We start from the raw sequence: 17,591 nt of genomic DNA on the forward strand, positions 1-17,591 counted from the left end.
GGACAGGTATGCAATTTGCAATTTGGGACAGGGTGCAAGGCAAGTGCACTGCACTTGAGGAGATGGTTCTCATCTCCTCAAGAAGAGCATGCTGGGTTGCAAGTGGGTTGATGCCCAAGATCCCACCTCTGCAAAAAAGGCATCGGACGGGCCTGGTCATCACTGGGGAAGGCGCGCCCCTCAGGCGAAGGCCAGTGCAAGGTCCTAATGTCTTAGACAGAGGCCCAACCTCTACTCTTACCTGTTGCCATAAAACAAAGAAGGGGGAACTGTAGGGAGCCGAGGCGAGACTCCGCCCACTCCCTTGCAGCTTTGAGGTAACCACCCCAGACGGTGCTTGGCGGGACGCCTGGGCTGTGCGCGTGCGCGAGCCAGGTAGAGTCCCCAGCCAATCCCATGACACCTGGTGACGGTGAAAGGCAGGCGACCAACAATAGAAAGACCCGCGTTCCGATTCTCCTATATAAGCGGCTGTGTTTCGGGTGCACGCTCTCTCGCGCCCAAGCTCTCCTACAACTAAAAGGCTCTCCAATAAAGCGTGATCTGAGAAGACTCCTGGTGTGGTGGTCGTTTTTCCTCGCTGGTCGAGTAGACGGTCGCTACAGAGAGGCAGGAAAGAAAAAGACAGATTTATGAGGACAGAGGAAGGGAGAAGGGAAGAGAAGATGAAGAGAAGAAGAAAGAGAATAGGAAAAGAGGAAGAAGAGGAAGAGATGAATAGTCTGGAGGGAAGTTACCTGGAAAAGGGGAGAGAGGAAATGGGGAGAAAGAAGAGAGAGAAAAGGAGACACAGAGAAAATCACCCAGTTCAAGTGCCAGTACCAGCACACACTCACAAATACATACCCACAACAAAAAGAAAGGAATGGAAAGGACTGAGAAAATAAGGAAAATAACACTATTTCCCTTCCCATCCACCCTCTTCACTGGAGACTGGTCCATGTGGAATTCAGGAGTCCTTAGCTTCATCTTCTCAGCTGTCTTTCAGCATCAGTGTCAACCTTGCCTATCAGGAAGGTGCCCATCCTTTGCCCTCTTTTGTTCTGCATTGCTTCTTCTCAATGGAATACATTCTCAACCTGTTAGCTGTGCTCTATTCCCCAAATAATCCTGAGCTGGATCATTGATCCAACAGAAGTCACAGCCCACCTTCTGCTGCAAATCTCATCAGCTGCTTTGCAGGCTCAGCCTCCTGACCCTTGTGCACACATAGCAAAATCAGGTGTGCCGAAATCCTCCCTATTACATGCTTGTCAGCTGAGGCAGCATCAGACAAAAGCACTTGCTATGTGGAAATCTAATGCCGCTGGAGAAGCGAACACAAATAACCCAGTGATGGATCATATCCAAACATACTGAATTTCTGCTCATGTCCCAATACAGTCATATCAAGCAGGGCCTATCCATAGGCAAAGTCCATCCAGGCCCCGTCCATCCACAGGCACCAATATATCTCCATGCTCTCTCATGTATCTTGCTGCTCCTTCCTAGGATTCTCCACCTGGTGCTGAAAGGAAGGGTAATGTTTTAATTCATAAAGTTTGTGGAGCTAAAACTGGGCTCTGGATGTTCAGAAGGTTCTAATATTTTAGACTCAGGTCTCCCAGTAATCTTTTTTCCCTAGGGGAACAAAATGTACTTTGCTATTTCTCATGAGGCCTAGAGACTTCAACAGAGAAAAGCCAAGAGAAAGGAAGCACTGTGCTGAAGCATGGTGCCCTGCAGAAGGGGTGACACCTGGGGGCCTCTGAGGGGACTCCCAGAATCTCTATCAAGATATCCCAATTCTCAGTGCAGACAGTCTTGAACAGTATACATGCCTTGCCTCTCTATTGATTGTACACACTATCCCACAACCCCCTTCAACATCCATTTGTAACTTGTCCCTCACACAGCTGTCCCCCAGACAAGTACACAAATCCCTTTTTCCACATTAGAAAAGCCAACCTGTGTCTCACCAGATGAACAAGGTCAAAAGTACTGCCATGTATGTATGGTTCTAGACGGAAATCCTAACTATTCCAGAACTTCACACCCAGAACAGAGTACTTAAAGCCAGCAAAAACACAGCATAGAAATGTAGGCTTGGCATCTAATCTTCAATAATGGAGCTAAAAAGATAGAATCGAAGAAAGACAGCCTCTTCAGTAAATGGTGCTGGCAAAATTGGTTAACTACTTGTAGAAAACTAAAGCTAGATCCTTATATATCATGCTGCACAGAATCAACTCCCAATGCATCAAAGACCTCAGAGTCAAAGCAGACACTCTGAAAACATTACAGGATAGAATAGGAGAAACCCTAGGTCTCCTTGGCACGGGTCCAAATTTTTTTAATAGAGACCCAGAAACTCAACAAATCAAAGAAAGGTTGGACAAATGGGAGTGCATGAAATTGCAGAGCTTCTGCATGGCAAAGGACATAGCTAGCAAGATCAATAGAAAGCCCATGGATTGGGAGAAGGTCTTCATACAACGGACAAGGGTCACATAACTAAAATATACCTGGAACTCAAAAAATTAAATCCCCGGGGCTGAGAAGGTGGCTCAGTGGTTAAAGCGCTTGCCTTGCATGCCTGAGGCCCTGGGTTCGATTCCTCAGCACCACATAAGCAAAAAGAAAAAAGCCGGAAGTGGCGCTGTGGCTCAAGTGGTAGAGCGCTAGCTTTGAGCTGAAGAGCTGAGGGACAGCGCCCAGGCCCAGAGTTCAGGCCCCATGACCGGACCCAAAAAAAAAAAAATTAAATCCCCCAACAACAAATCTTCAAAGAAACAACTGCCCAACAATTAAGTCGGCTAATGACTTAAAGAGAAACTTCTCTGAAGAGGAAAGAAGTATGGCCAATAGACACATGGCCAATAGACACATGACCAATTGACACACCTCCCTAGCCATAAATGAAATGCAAATCAAAACAACATTGAGATACCACCTCACCCCAGTTAGGATGGCTAAAATCAAGAACTCTAATAACAACAGATGCTGGAGTGGAACTTTACTGCATTGTTTTTGGGAGTGTAAACTTGTCCAACCACTTTGGATAGTAGTATGGAGGTTCCTCAAAAGACTCCACATAGACCTCTCCTATAACCCAGCATTCCCACTTTTGGGCATTTACCCAAATGCTCACAAACAATACCACACTAAAGCTACTAGCGAAACTATGTTTACTGTAGCATTATTTACCATAGCTAAGATATGGAACCAACCCAGATGCCCCTCAGCAGATGAATGGATCAAGAAAATGTGGTATATATACACAATGGAATTCTATGCCTCCATCAGAAAGAATGACATTGCCCCATTTGTTAGGATATGGTAAGACTTGGAAAAGATTATATTAAGTGAAGTAAGCCAGGCCCAAAGAAACATAGGTCCCATGGTTTCCTTTATTTGCAATAACTAGTATATATCTGAGTCAAGCAGAAACAGTCAGATAAGTTGATGTAATGGGGAAATGAACCCTAAGGTATGTATTCAAATGTTTTTTTTTCTTTCATGGGATTGTTTCTAACACATAAGATTATTTCTTTGTTGCTTTGTATGTCCCTCCCCAACAGTATAACCCGTGCTTTCACTGTATTTGATGTTGGTATAATTTGTGGAGGGGAAGGAAAAAAACAAATCTTTTAAATAGGGAATACAGGTGGACTTATTGCAACAATGCGATGTACAAGTCGTTATGTTGAAAACAAACTTTACAACTTTGGCAGAGTAGGGGTGAGGGGAGAGGAGGATTGGAGGAGGTAGGATTGACTGGGGGGGCGGAGGAAGGATGGGAAGGGATGTGAGGGGAGACAAAGGAGGAGACTACAATGCTTGATAAGAAATGTACTCATTATCTTGCCCATGTAATTTTAACCCCTCTGTACAGTATTTTCACACACAAAAAAAGAAATGCAGGCTTGGAGGTTGGAATCAAGTGGTAGAGCACCTGTGATGTACATGCAAACTGAAAGAGAAAGAGAGGAGAGATAGAGACAGAGACAGAGGCAGAGAGACAGATTCATTCAAATATCTGCTCATGTGTAGACACAGTCATCCCAGGCCTGGTCCATCCACAGATATCACTATATATCCATGCTTTTTCAGGTCTCTTGTTTTTTAACATGTTTATACACCTCTACCTGAAAGGAAAGAAAATTAGCTTAATTCATACACTTTTCCAGTGTAACCAGGGACTCTGTTTGCTCAGAATGTTCTCAAATTTGAAACTCAGCTCCCTCAGCACTCTGATTCCCATTAGAGAAATTTGGACTCCCAGGGCAGTTGCAATTGTAAGTAACCTGTGTAGGAAATCGGGTCTTTAAAATTTACTATTTTTTTTTTTTACTGTGAGTAAATAAGTCTGAAATAAGGGACTTTTGGATGATGGCATAATGTTAGAATGGTGATTAGGTGTAGACAGAACACACAAGAAACTGCATTAAAATGGAGGAAAGTTGGGGCAGAAACTACTCTCATGGTCCATGGAGACAGTTCTATTTTCCCAATGAAGATGTGCCCTTGAGTTTCGACCCAGCCAGAGTAAATAGTGTTCTCAGGAGTTGTACACAGTCACCTAGAGACTGCCAAAGGAGAAACGAGTCCAGGATGCCACCTTCCCCTAAGATCCCCCTGAAGCCCAAGGGCCTCACTTTAAACCTAAGTAAACAAACTAGGTAAATAAGTAGGAAAATATGCAACATATCTGGAAGGTGAGATGATGACCTACTGCAGCATTTGGGACACAAACACCTTAGTGTTCGGAGACAAATGGGAAAAGTTGTTTAATAAAGTGACATTACTTGAAAGTAAGGGATTGAGGTGTATTCACCAAGCTCAGAAGGTACAGACAGCTTGAGGCCACATTTCAGCCTACTTTTCAAAATTTAAAAGTCAGCTCCTTGTCAGCTGTCCTTTCACTAGAAAGAATGCTAGCTGGAGAACCCCCTAGCTATGCTAGGACTATGCCTGGCTATGCTGGATTGAGACCTTTGCTGAGGATTCTGGGCACACAGCAGTGTGAACTTCCTGTATGACTCCCTCCCCTCCTGCAGCTCTTCAATTCCACATCTCTCTGATTTTCCACACCCTAGTGCTGTGGCAGAGTTCTGCACATCTTTCTCTGGAACAGCTTTGTTCTTAAGCTGTGGACATTAGTTTTTGGGCTTCACACAGTACCAGAGTTTGTGAAAAATGGTGACTATCCTGTGAGCCACACTCTTCTAGCCCCATCACTTATTCCATCTGGAGGCTATGGATTCCCCGTGTGGCTGCCAAGAGGGAAGGGCATTTTCAACCAAGTGTCAACTCTCTAGTCTGCTCAGCCAGCTAAAAGAATCCTGGCCCCAGATTAAGCTAGTACTGGAGCTTTGTGGGGAGCAGAGTGGAAGGACAGGCAGACTAGGACCTTGGCCTCTCTTCAGAGGCAACTGTTTGTTATCATCTGGCAATTGAAATTCTGAGGGCAAACTGAAGGTGTTAAGTTGTGCAGCGAAGCTGACTCCCCTTCATTGAGAGAGGGCTAGTGCAAAGTTCCTGAGGAGTTGTACACAGTGGAATAGCTAAAGTCATCATTTTCCACTCCACACTTCTGGCACTCTCTTTTTAGTTTTCTTGGATGACCAGATAAGTACTCATGGCTTCATTGAATGCCCTGTCCTGGATTGCCTTTTCAATGTCAGCTATATTGTACCCCATGTCACACAGAACTGTGACACTAATGGAGTCCAGCTTGCTGGGCAGTGGCTCATCAGGAAGCAGGCCAAACCCCACATCTACAGCCAGCCATGGGTTTCTCAGTGACATCCACAGTCAGCAGTTTGGAAAGTAGATTGTGTCTCTTCGCAGATAGATAAAAGGGAGCTGTGTACATGGCCTCAAGGATGTGTAGCCATGTCTGCCATCTTCCTCCCTTCAAATGGGAACTTTCCTGTTGTCCTCACATACAGAAGCATACCTGGGATCTAAATGTCCTGTTTATAGACATCATACATTTTGTAAAGGAACATTTCACGAGGTCTGAATATCAAGGCTCCACAAAACCCCTTTAGCAACTGCCCCAGCAACACCGTGATGCTCAGCCCCAAATCACTGACTTTGGCATTGCATTTGCCATCCAACAGGATGTTCCTGGGCTTCAGGTATCTGTGTGTGATTTCGTTCTTGTGAAGGTATTGCATAGCACTCACCATCTGCTTGAACAGCCTCCTGGCTTCATAATTGACTAGGTGGTGGCAGGAGGATTTGCCAGTCAACCCTATCCTGTACTGGCTGTTTTTACTACATTTTGTCACAACTCACTTTCAAGGCCTTTTGAGTCAGGGTGGGTGGAGTTCCTGCCTCTTGTCTCTTGAAGGGTTATTCATTTGCTTTGAAATTAAAATGTCATCAATTTGAAATTATTTACATTGTTTCAAAACCAAACAAATTGATGTTCGTATGTTTTTTGGTCATGTGCGGGCTTGAACTCAGGGCCTGGGCACTATTCCTGAGCTCTAATGCTCAACCACTTTGAGCCACAATGCCACTTACAGTTTCCTGGTGGTTAACTGAAGATAAGTGTCTCATGGGCTTTCTACTCAGGGTGGCTTTGAACCTAGAACCTCAGATCTCAGTCCCCCAAGGAACTAGGATTACAGGTGTGAGCCACCAGTACCTGGCACAAATAGGATTTTAAAAAGATGCCAAGTTTAACCTTAGGATAAGACCATGAGGTCCGAAGGGCTGAGACCTTACCATAACTGTTGCTGAGTAGTTCAAGTTCTTGTCTGCCATTGCTCTGTAAAGGACTCTCTGTTTATCTGAGTTTGCCCATAGCAATGTTTTTATTTTGTATTTTATTTCATTTTTAAAAGGTTTCAGTGACATTATTTTCCAAATATGTTTATGGAACAGCCACCATTGTCAATTGCCGGAAGTGGAAAAGTTCCCAAGGTGTTATTCTTAATAAGTCATTACTAACTATTATGATGCAGGATGGAACTCTTAATGGCTCTTGAAGGAAGATAGAATCTTTCCTAATTAGGTTTTTATATTCTATAAGTAATTGTACAGGACTCAGAATGTGCGTTAGTGGTAGAGTGCTCACCTAGCATGCACAAAGCTCTGCTTTTGCTTCCTCAGTTCCACATACATAGAAAAGCCAGAAATGGAGCTGTGGCTCAAGTGGTAGAGTGCCTCAAGCAAAAGAAGCTCAGAGACAGTGCCAAGGCCAAGTTCAAGACCCAGGACTGGCAAAAAAAAAAAAGAGACAGGGGTAAATGATCTGAATAGAAATTTCCAAAAAGAAGAAATGCAAATAGGCAAAAATATATGAAAAAATGTCCAGTGTCTATAGCCATGCTGGAAAACTTTTAAAAAATCAAAATGATAGAAAGATAACACATGCTGGCCAGGATGAAGAGAGAACTCCTGTCAGACAGATTGTAAATTGATACAAGCATTATGGCAAACAGTTTGAAGGTCTCTAAATAAATACATGAACTCAAGTACAATTATAATATGTCTATTTCTAGATTATTTATAGCAGCTCAGGTATAGATTCAGTCTAAATGTCTATCAATGGAGAAATTGGTAATGGTCTCTCTCTTTCACACACATATATACATGCACACACACATACATACTCACACACACATACACACACACACACACACACACAAACACACACAAAGGAGAATTTTCCAAGCATAACAGTGATTGGAAAGCTATCATTTCGTGACAAATGGAAGCAAAGATTAAGTAAAGTTATCGAGACAAATGGCCCAGGATCGCTCAGATATGTAGAGAATAATGTTGACCATGGACTAGTGCTGGCCAGAGGTTGGGAAGGAGGGATGAAAAGGGGGAAGGTGAGGTTTGTTTGATCAGTGTGTGTCATGTCCTGTGTACGATTACTACTTGCTTATAAAAAGCATCAATATTAAGATAGTCATCTTCCATTTCCAGAAGAGAACCATTTCTCTCTGCCTAGATGACACCACTGCAGCCTAGGCCCCTGCCCCTGTCCCTAGCTGGTCTTCCCATTCCCCCTTCCCTGTCCCTCCCAAAATCATCCTTGTAAACACAACCCACAGCATACTATTCTCTGTCTGTTTATGAGTGTGGGTGGGTGCAAGCACAGGCCAATACGTGGGCTTGAAGTCCATGTTCAAGGTGAGTGCTCTACTCCTTAAGCCACAGCTCCACTTCCAAGTTTTCTGGGGTCATGCACTTTCCTACACAGGATAGATTTTAATAATGACCTGGCAGCAGCCAGCCATAGAATACTTTTTTATCTGCATGCATGTTGTTTTTACTGTAGCACCATTCACAATAATATAGGGTATCATTCAAGTGTCAATCACTGGACCAATAAAAAGACAGTACATACATATTGTAGTACATTATTCAGCCTAAAAAAATAAACAATAAATTTTCCTGGCTCTGGTGGCTGCTGCCTGTCATCCTAACTATACATGAGATAGGAGGATTGAAGTCAAAGCCAGCCCAGGCAGGAAAGTCCATGAGACTCTTACTTCAAATATCCATCAGAAAACCAGGAATGGAGCTGTGCCTCAAAGAGGTAAAGTGTTAGCCTTGAGCTAAATGCTCAGGGACCACTTACTGGCCCTAATTCAAGCACCAAAAAGGAACCAGAAAAAAGAAACCAACACTCAGACACTATGGATGGAACTGGAGGACACTCAGTTTCATGAAGTAATACAGGCAGAGGAACACCAATATCAAACATACCCTTTCATATTGGAAGAAATGTGGCTTTAGAATAGACAGGAGAACTACAGGACATTGTTGAAGCATGATGGGTCACCCCTCTGCCCACAGCCTCCTTTGGTGAAGGAGGCTTCTCTGATCCTGTCTCTCTCCACTGAGCCCAGGCTTCCTTGCTGCAGCCACACTGGCATTTGTACTGTACCAGCTGGGGGCCACTGCTATTCCAACTGCCTGGAATGCTTTTCCCAACACCCAGCTGCTCAATCCCCTATCCTTCCCCAAAACCCCCTTGCCAAAAAGGTCTCCTCTGATACTTAAAAATAAAACCTTGTGCACATGTGTACACAACACACATCTGCAAACGCACAAAAACATAGAGTATTTCGAACACTCATCCTGAATTTTTCTGCCTTAATCTTCATTTTCATATATACTATGTGGTATTTTTGTAAAGTTTGGGTATTCTCATTCTCCATGCTTGAGTGTAAACTCACAAAGAGAGGTATTTTTATGCTGTTCCCAGCATTCTGTCAGTCTTCAGCATGATGTGACTGATCCTGTGGGCACTCAGTAAATGTCCATTGAATGAAAGCCTACCTATTCCCTCACACACTTATTCAACAAGTATACTGCCATACATGGTCAAAGCTCTTTCCCACTGTTTTCCCATGACTCCTCTCCACAGCCCCTGTCACCCTTGCCTCGTGGTCTCCCCACCTGTGTTTCCAAGCCCTTTGCCTGAAGTTTCTGCCCCTCAATCTTACATATGGAGATGGTGTACACACACCAAATAACCTGTTCCTCCTCTGGGAAGCCTTTCCATACATTAGGCACCCTCTCTACTGCTCTGGGACTACTAGAAACTAGCCTCAAGACAAACCCACTGACATGAACTGAAGTCTACTCCCTCATTTCAGGACGCCTGAGACAAAGAAAAAGAACTTAGAAACCATGGAAATTCACAGTTCTTCCCTCCCGACCCACCCACTTCACTGAACAATGATCCATGTGGAATTCAGGTGTCCCTAGTTTCCTACTCTCAGCTCTCCTTCAGCATTAGGGTCAGCCCTGTCTATCAGCAAGGTGCCCATTTCTTGTATACTTTTGGCTCTCAGTGCTTCTGTCACAAAAATCCTATCTTATTCTCTGGGAAGAGCTCTGTTCCCTAAATAACCCAGAGGTATACCCTGTTTCACTGGGAGCCTCAGTCTTCTCCTGCTGCAAATCTCATCAGTCTGCCCTACATGCTCAGCCTCTTGACTCCAGTGAACATACAGCAGAGGTCCAATGTGTCCAATTCCTCCTCATCACACACCTGTCACCCAAAGGCAGAATCACCCTCAGTACTTCCTCTGTGTCCTCTAATGTCCTGCTGAACAAATATCCCAGTGGTGGAGGTTCATATCTAATCTTACTGAAGTTCTGCTCATGTCTGCATGTACTCATCTCCATCCACATGCTCCTATATTTTCATTCTTTCTTAGGTCTCTTGCTCATTCAAAGGTTTCTCCACCTCTAGTTGATAGGAAGGAAAAGTATTATATTTCCTACATTTTTTGGTTCAAAAATGGGCTCTGGAGGTTTATAGTGTGGCAATATTTGAAACAGCTTCCTCCACACTATGTGCCCTAGGACAATAATCAGGCCCTACTCTTCTTCCATAAGACCTAGAGGCTTCCCCTGAGAACTGCCAGGGAAAAGGAAACACCATGTCCAAAGCCTGCTGCTCTGGGGAAGGGGGGTGTCAACTGGAAGCATCTTTGGGGACTCAAAGGGTCTCTCCTAAGAATCTGACATGTCTCAGTGCTGAAACCCTTGTATTATGGAAATGTAATTCTCTGTCCATTTTCCACAGCAGCCCAACCCAACACCCTTTCCTTCCCCCAAACATTTCTAAGTTGTCCCTCATACAAGTATACAAATTCCTTTTGTAATTACAGAGAAACCAACCTGTGCTGTACCAGATTCACAAATTCTAGGTGCTGGAGGTTCACCTGTATAATCCTAACTACTGCACACGCTGACACTGAGAAGACTGTAGATAAAGCCAGCTTGAGCAGACTCCATGTCCAACTCAGTAGAAAATCAGGACTAGAAGAGTGACTCCACTGGTAGAACATCAGCCAGAAACACATTCACACTCAAGAGAGAGAAAGGGAAAGAGGGGGAGAAGGAAAATGGACAGAGAGAAAAACAGAGGGACATGCATACATACCTAAAGACAGAGAGACAAAGAGACAAATTCAGGAGAAAGGATTGAGTGAGAAGAAATGGGATAGGGAGAAGAGAAAGATTAGAGGGAGGAGAAAAGGAGAGGGTGTAAAAAAGGAGAGATTAAAGACATTAGAGGGGAGGAGGGCCCAAGGAAAGGCCACAGAGGGAAAAGGACACTGAGAAAGAGAAAAAGAACAAAGTTCAAGCCAGCACACTCCCAAATGCATACACACAGCAAACAAAAAGACAAGAAAAAGCATTGAGAAATCATGGAAATTAATAGTACTTCCTTCCCCACCCACCCTATTCACTGAACACTGTTCCATGAGTTCAGCATTCCTTACATTCCTCCTCAGGTCTCTTTCAGCATCAGTATCAACCCTGTCTTAAACCAGTTATGCATCCTTTGCCTATTTGGACCCTTATTGCTTCTCTCACAGGAAACCCATCTCATTCTTTGAGAATAGCATTGCTTCCCAAATACCCCTGAGCATTACCACTGATCTATCAGGAGCTCCAGCCCTCTTCTTACTGCTAATCTCATTAGTCTACTCTGCGGGTTCAGCCACCTGACCCAGTGTACACATAGAAAAGGCCAGGTTTGCCCAACTCCTCCCCATCACACACTTGGCACCCAAAGGCAATATCAATCCTCAGCACTGCCTCTGTGTGCAATTCTAATGCCCTGGGTGAACCAATACAAATATTCTAGTGTGAAGGCTCACATCTTACCGAATTTTGTTCTTGTGGGGAAGCAGTCATCCCAGGCCACCCAACCACGGGTGTGGTCCATATACAACCAAAGTCCATCCAGGCTATGTCCTTAAACAGATCCCAGTTTATCTCCATGATTCCTCAGGTCTCCTGTTCCTTGATCACCTCTAGCTGAAAAGAAGGGAATGTATTTTAAATCATACACTTTGTGATTCCAAAAATGGCCTCTTGATGTTCAGAATGTTCAAATATTTAAACTTGGCTCTGATAGCATTCTTTATTCCCCAAGGAGAAAAATTGGGCTCTGCTAAAGTCTTTACTGGGAAACAGATGCACCATGTACAAGCTGGGTGCTCTGGGAAAGGGGGCCTCTCTGGGGACTCATAGAGTCTCCACTAAGAATCTGACACCTCTCAGTGTACTTGTACAGTGCACATGTCATCCTTCCCTGTCCATTTACACCAACCCATCACCCCTTCCTTCCACAAACAATTTTTTTTAATTTAATTTAATTTTATTTGTGAACATACTGTACAGAGGAGTTACAATTACATGGGCAGGATAATGCATACATTTCTTACCAAGCATTGCAGCCTCCTCCTTTGTTTACCCTTCACATCCCTTCCCAGCCTCCCCCCTAACCCCCAATCCCAATCCTTCTCCTTCCCCCCCTCCCCCCCTACACCGACGTTGTAAAGCTCGTTTTGGACATGACAACTTGTACTTCTCCTTGTTGCAACAGGTTCCACAAACAATTGTAAGGTGACTCTTACACAGCTGTCCCTCACATAAATACACAAATCCCCTTTCAAAATAGAGAAACTAACCTTTGCCACACCAGATTAACAAAGCCAATTGCATTCCCTGATGCTGTAGGCTCTTGTCTGTAATCCTACCTATCTCCCAAGGTGACACCTTGAAGACTGCATTTACAGCAAGTCTGGGAAATCTCCATCTTCAAGGAAATAGAGAAATGCAAGCCTGAACTGTAACTCAAGCAGGAGAGAACCAGACATAGCCATGAAAACTGAGAAAGAAAAAAAGAGGAAGACAGAGAGGGAGAAAGGGAAAGAGGGAAAAAAGGGAGAAGTGCACAGAGAGAGGAGGAGTGAGGGAGGTGGATGGAGAGAGAGACAGATTCAAGGGCAGGGAGAGAGTGAGAGGGAATGGTAGAGGGTAGTAGTAGAACATCAAGAAGAGGAACAGGAGAAGTAGAATAGGAGTAGTTATGGGAGGAATGAAAACAAAGGAAGAAAAATGGTGGGCAGGGGCAGGGAGAAGGTGAGAAAAGTGGAGAGAGAACAGAGAAGGCAAAGGAAATAGAGCATAAGAAAAAAAGCACTGAGGTGTAGCAGCACACATTCACAAACACATACACACAACAAACAAAAGGAAAAAAATAAAAGAATAGGAATTGAGAAATCTTACAAATCAATAGTTAATTCCTTCCCAACCACTGTCTTCACTGGGTGGAAAATGTCTAGTGTGCCCGACCAGCTAAAAGAATCTAGGCCCCAAATGTAGCTGGAACTGGAGCTCTGCAGGGTGTAGAGTGGAAGGACAGGCAGACTGGCACTTCGGGCTCTCAAGAGGTAACTGAAATTTTGAGGACAAGCTGAAGGTGTTATATCCTGAAGAAAAAGTGACTCTTTTTCGTGGAGAGGGCTGGTGGGATTGTCATCAGGAGGTGTGCATGGTGGACTAGCCAAAGGCATCGTTTTTTATTCCACACTTCTGGTATTCTCCTTCAAGTTTTCTTGGATGAGCAGGTAGGTGCCCATGGCTTCATTGAATGCTCTGTCCTGGAATGTCCTTTCAATACCAGCTAGGGTGTACCCCATGTTGCCCATGACTGTGACAATAATGGGGTCCAGCTTGCTGGAAAGTGGCTCATCAGGAAGCAGGCCAAATCCCACACCTAGAGTCAGCCATCAGTGCTCCATTATCTCCTCAATAGCAGGCCTCAGATTGAAGCCCACAGTCAGCAGTTTAGGAAGGAGATCATGTCCCATTGCAGTTGGTAAAGGGGACCGGTGTACCTGGCCTCTAGGATTTGTTTCCGTATCTGAGTCATTTTATTCCCCTCAAATGGGAACTTTCCCATTGTCATCATATACAAAAGCACGCCTAAGTTCCCAAATGTCCACCTTGTACCCATTGAACATGTTCTGTAGGAACATTTCAGGGGGTGGAATAGCAAGGCTCCACAAACCCCCCTTTAGCAACTTCCCTGTCACCCTGATGCTAATGACAAAATCACTGACCTTGACATTGCAATTGGTATCCAATAGGACGTTGTCGGCCTTCAGGTCTAGTGTGCAATTCTGTTCTCATGAATGTAGTGAACATCACTCGTGATCTGCTTGAACAATCTCTTGGCTTCATATTCTAATAGGTGACTGCAAGGGGATTTATTGCCCCACCCCAAGAGATAGCCCCGAGTGTCCAGCTCAGTGACAAGGTACACACAGTCTTCATCCTCCATCACCTGGAACAATAGTATGATGTGTGGGTGATATACACTCTTCACAATGGCTACTTCATTTTCTATCTCATGGCTTTTTAGATCGTTCTTTGGGAGAACTTTGACTGCCACTGTGGTGTCTGTGAGGCAGTGATGGGCCAGCTTCACATAGCCACAGCTGCCATAACCGATGATCTCTGTCAAGTTGTACTGTCCAATGACAGTGATCTCCTCCTCCTTTGGGGAGGAACTAAAGTTGTACATTAACATCTTGCCCCTGGGATGGCAAGTGATCAAGCTTAAGAATTACCTAAGATGATCTCAATGAAGTTGACAACTAATAAATCTTAAGAAACGGAAGGTAAACTACTAACAAAGTAAACACAACCCCCAGATGAGTAAATGAATTCCCCAAACCCAAACAACACAACCACCCCCCCCCACACCCAATGAAAGTAACCAAGTAGCTCTAGGTTAGCGGGTCACCAAGTAAAAGCTCCCAGTGCTGTAACTGAAAAAGCTGGAGAGAAGCTGCCTCATATGTACCCTGCTGGGCACGCCTCACAATGCCCTGTGATGTCGGGGGAAATGGACCAATCACAAGTCAGGCCATTGACATCAGTGAGGAAGTGAACCAATCAGAGCCCAGTGCACACCCTCTGGCAGTTAGGTACTTGGGCCAGGAAGTCTGTTGCCAACAACACTGGGCACATGGGAGGATGCTCTTACTGCTACCATGACAGCCATGTGGGAACCATGAGGACATTGGCCAGTGGCCCTCATCTTCGGGGTTGGGCATCCTAAGAAAACCCCTGTGAGGACATCACCCAGTGGGGTATTGATGAACCCCAGAGAGTGAGACAATCCATGGAGGCACAGTGAGAAGTGAACAAAAGAAATTTATTTACACTATTTACACCAGAAAGGTGTCTTGAGACTACCTTGTCCTGGGTTAGATACCCAGAACCAAGAGCAGCCTCAACCACCAAACCTCCAATAGGCAGTCCTGACACTCCAACCTTTATTGTTTGGTCTGCAAACCACAAATTAGTCGGTCCACAAACCTACAAACCTCAGATCTCCAAAGCTCCAAACCTCCAAAGGGGAAGGCTTTTCCCTTTCTTCCCTTCTTCCCCCACATGCAGACCTCTCCACTGTCCACAGGCCTCTCTAGAGGATGGTCCCAAATGGCCTCCAGAGGAGGCCCCGAATGACCTCCATAGGAGGTCCCAACAGGTCCCTCCAGGAGGTCCTGAGTGACCTCCGGAGGATGTTCCAAATGTCCCCTCAAGAAATCCCTGAAGGGCTGGGAAGGTGGCTCAGTGGTAGAGCGCTTGCCTTGCATACTTGAGACCCGGGTTCGATTCCGCAGCTCCATATAAGCAAAAAGAAGAATAGCCGGGGGGCTGGGAAGGTCGCTCAGTGGTAGAGTGCTTGCCTTGCATGCATGAGGCCCTGGGTTCGATTCCTCAGCACCACATACACAAAAAGAAAAAAGCCGGAAGTGGCACTGTGGCTCAAGTGGTCGAGCACTAGCCTTGAGCTGAAGAGCTGAGGGACAGTGCCCAGGCCCAGAGCTCAGGCCCACAACAGGACTACAAAAAAAAAGTCCCTGAATAGCTCCTCGAGAAGCCCCAAAGGACCTCTCAAGGAGGTCCCAAGTGGCCCCTCGAGAAGCCCCAAATGGCCTCTCAAGGCTTGCCCTGTCCTCCACAAGCCTACCCTGCCCTACTGCAGCAGGCTTTCCCCTCCTGCCATCTCTCTCCCTCCACTCCCACTCCTCTCCTTCCTCCACACTCAGTTCCTGCCTCAGGACTCCTGGTCTTTCCCTTCTCTCCTCTCTTCAGGACACCTGGTCTCCTCTGGACTCCCCTCTCCACAGGAGTCCAGTTGTCCTCCGGACTCTTCCCTTCTCCCTCCCAATGTGTTTTCCCCCTAACGTCCTCCCTGGCCTTGGAGCATGCAGCCTATATACACCCAGATAGGCTGCAGCCCTGTCCCACAGTCAGGTTTCAAACTGACATTAGTGCTCATCCCCCAAGCTGCCCAAGTCCAATTCCAATAGGCAGCTCACTATGTGCATGTCTCCAGGAGCATGCCCCTCCCCCTTTTGGTGGCATGCTCCACCCCTTTCAGTGGCATGTCCCAGCCATGGCACGCCCCTCCAGTGCCCCTTGGGGTGGTGACATCAGTCTCTCAATACCCTGCTCTATCCAGGGGCTGGGTCTGTGGAGTTGTGAGGCTTGAATCTTGATGCCGCTCCCCTTCCAGCAGGCTGGACCATGGGACAACACTATTGGCCCCCGCTGATTTTTGGGGCACCACGGGTTATTACAGAGACTATCCTTGTACAGAAATTATAACACTGTCCTTTTCACATAGCATGGTCTACATCTAATTGCAAGGGAGCCTGAGATATGGAGATTTTGTAACGATTCAACTCAAAAATGTCTTTCCACTTGAGAAGAGAGACCAGACATCCAAGATGAAGTCATAGTTTTGTCCACATCTGCCATTCTCATTTCTGATTCCAGTTTGAATTGGTTCCTGTGATGCTTTGTACCTCTTTTTTACTGTTTTTGATTCGCTTAATCACTTTTTTCAATCTTTATTTATCCCTCACAGGTTAGAAATAAAGTATCTTGCTTTTACATTTTTTAGTACCATTGTCTCAGATTTTAATATGTCTATAATTGTTCTAATAAAAACCATACACAAAATATGTCTTATCTCAGAGGCAGACTCCTATTTTATGGACCATGGACCTGAAGTTTATTTCATTTGAGAGGTCTTTTATTCTTTATTTCATTTATTTATTCATTTATTTTTGGCCATGGAGCTTGAACTCTGGACAGACCTGGGTGCTGTCCCTCAGTTCTTCAGCTAAAGCCTAACACTCTACCACTTGAGCCACAGTGCCACTTCTGGTTTTCTGGTGGTTTATTGGAGATAACAGTATCATGGTCTTTCCTAGCTGGGCAGGCTTTCAACTGCTATCCACACATCGAAGCCTCTTTAGCTAGGATTTTACACATGAACCACCACTACCCAGCAACTTGAGAGTTCTTTTTAAGGGAAAATAATTAATGATTTGTCAGGCATTGGTGGCTCCCACCTGTAATTCTAGCTACTCAGGAGGCTGAGACCTGAGGATCTTGGTTTGAATCCAGCCTGGGCAGAAAAGTCCATGAGACTCTTCTTGAAAATGACAAGATAACCTCAAGTGTCCCTATGCCTCAAAGTGGATGAGAGCTAGCCTTAAGCAAAAAAAAATCTCAGGGACAGCACTCAGCCCCTATGTTCCAGTCCCAGGACTGGCAACAACAGCAGCATTAAAAAGGAGCTGGGTGTAATAAAGCCTTATTCACAAACACAGAATGCAGAAGGTAGAGGCAGGAGGTTCAGAGATTGAGGCCATCTTGGCCTTTATAGTGAGTTACACTTCAACCTGGACTACATAGCAAGATTTAGTTCTAAAAAAAAACCCTCTTCCCCCTAAAAC

The 17,591-nt window shown here is 45.0% G+C and overlaps 1 long non-coding RNA gene across 2 annotated transcripts; it reads right to left on the minus strand.

Moving 5' to 3' along the window:
• Positions 1–475: 475 nt before the first annotated feature.
• Positions 476–14,477, minus strand: LOC138829899 (uncharacterized). Of its 2 annotated transcripts, XR_011372776.1 has the most exons (4): positions 14,400–14,477; positions 13,890–14,113; positions 11,644–11,796; positions 476–599 (listed from the first exon to the last, which is right to left on the minus strand). It is a non-coding gene; the product is annotated as an uncharacterized lncRNA (long non-coding RNA). The 2 variants fall into 2 exon arrangements; XR_011372775.1 differs by having other exon boundaries at positions 13,890–14,466.
• Positions 14,478–17,591: the final 3,114 nt, after the last annotated feature.

Source organism: Dipodomys merriami, unplaced genomic scaffold (assembly GCF_024711535.1).
Source record: "Dipodomys merriami isolate MVZ:Mamm:240054 unplaced genomic scaffold, mDipMer1.0.p SCAF_1786, whole genome shotgun sequence".
NCBI lineage: Eukaryota > Metazoa > Chordata > Mammalia > Rodentia > Heteromyidae > Dipodomys > Dipodomys merriami.